Source organism: Apodemus sylvaticus, chromosome 19 (genome assembly GCF_947179515.1).
Source record: "Apodemus sylvaticus chromosome 19, mApoSyl1.1, whole genome shotgun sequence".
Lineage (NCBI taxonomy): Eukaryota > Metazoa > Chordata > Mammalia > Rodentia > Muridae > Apodemus > Apodemus sylvaticus.
The window spans coordinates 29,523,594-29,525,298 of NC_067490.1; positions in this window are offsets into that span (position 1 = coordinate 29,523,594).

Below are 1,705 nucleotides of genomic sequence, written 5' to 3' on the forward strand. Positions count from 1 at the left end.
GTCCCCAGTGGGGGAGCTAGAGAAAGGATCCAAGGAGCTGAAGGGGTTTGCAGCACCATAGGAGGAACAACAATATGAGCTACCAAGTACTCCCAGAGTTCCCAGAGACAAAACCATCAACCAGAGAGTGCACATGGAGGGACCCATGGCTCCAGACAGGCAGTAGAGGATGGCCTTGTTGGACATCAAAGAGAGGAGAGGCCCTTCGTTCTGGAAAGGCTTGATGCCACAGTGTGGGAGAATGCTGGGACAGGGAAGCAGGACAGGGTTGATTAGTAAACAGGGGGAGGGGAGATGGGTTATGAGACTTTCGGGGGGGGGGAAGCCTGGAAAGGGGGCAACATTTGAAATGTAAATGAAGAATATATCTAATAAAAAAGTAAAAGAAAAAGACCACAGATCTCCATATAACTTTTATACTCCCACTTCATTTTACTTAAGCCTTTTCCCACTGACTTACTTCCCCATCCTTCACTCCTCTCCATAGTTTTTCCTTACCATCCCCTAGGTCCTGTCTATTTATATTTTAATGTATATTATTATCTACTATTTCTTTTCTTTTCTTTTTTCTTTTTTTTTGAGACAGTATTTCTCTGTGTAGCCCTGGCTGTCCTGGAACTCATTCTGTAGAGCAGGCTGGCCTCAAACTCAGAAATCCACCTGCCTCTGCCTCCCAAGTGCTGGGATTAAAGGCGTGCGCCACCACCACCCAGCTATCTACTATTTCTTAATAGGTGTGCTCCCAGCACCCTGTTTCTAATAAAATGACTACCACATGAATTCCAAGTTAAACACAGGAAACAAATGATTTAAAGCTAGAAGCCACATACGGGACAGAATATATATACTTATACATATATGTATACATATATGTATATATATGTGTGTGTGCATGTATATGTGGATATATATACATATACATGTATATATGTTTATATATACATATGTATGTATGTATATAGTGTCTTTCTGAATTTTTTTACAACTTGAGTTGTTCTAAACCTTCCTAATACTGCAAACCCTTAATTATCTTTAGGGTATGGTGAAATTCTGCAAAAGGTGAGCAGGTCTCTAGGACTCGAGGACAGTCTGTCAAGAGAAACTAACATGGAGATACTATTCAGGATTGCTACAGAACAAGCTTCAGCAAGTACCAGCCCTGGGACTGCTTGAAATAAGATGTTCATAAATGGTTGCACTATATGTCCAGGATGATGTTTATTTACAAGATTATGACCATACACACGTTCTTTCAGTTGATGTTCCAGCTACTTGTTTCTTTAGCAACCAACTGCATCTCTCCACTGGACACTGCCTAGCTTTCCTTGCTCTCTCCCCTTCCTACCCTGCCTTCTTGCATCCCCTCTGACTACCTTCCCAAGTCTTGCATCCCTTTTGATTGGAAAGCTCATGCACATCCTCTGGTTAGAACGAAACTGCCTATTCAACCCCACACCCCACAAAACAACATACAAGCAAACAAACAGAGCAAAACTTTACTGAAAGCCATGGAAAAAAGTGAAACAGAACAAAACAAAGCAAAACAAAAAGTTCTATGAGTAGATATAGAAGGACTAGCTTGTCAATCTTCTCACAGCTCAGCACAAGGCATTGGTAAGAATAGCAGCAGTTCATTAAACCCAGGGAAGAAATCTTCTTTCCCCATTCCCCTCAGGTAGTGTCCTGTGAAGTGTAACTTAGACTA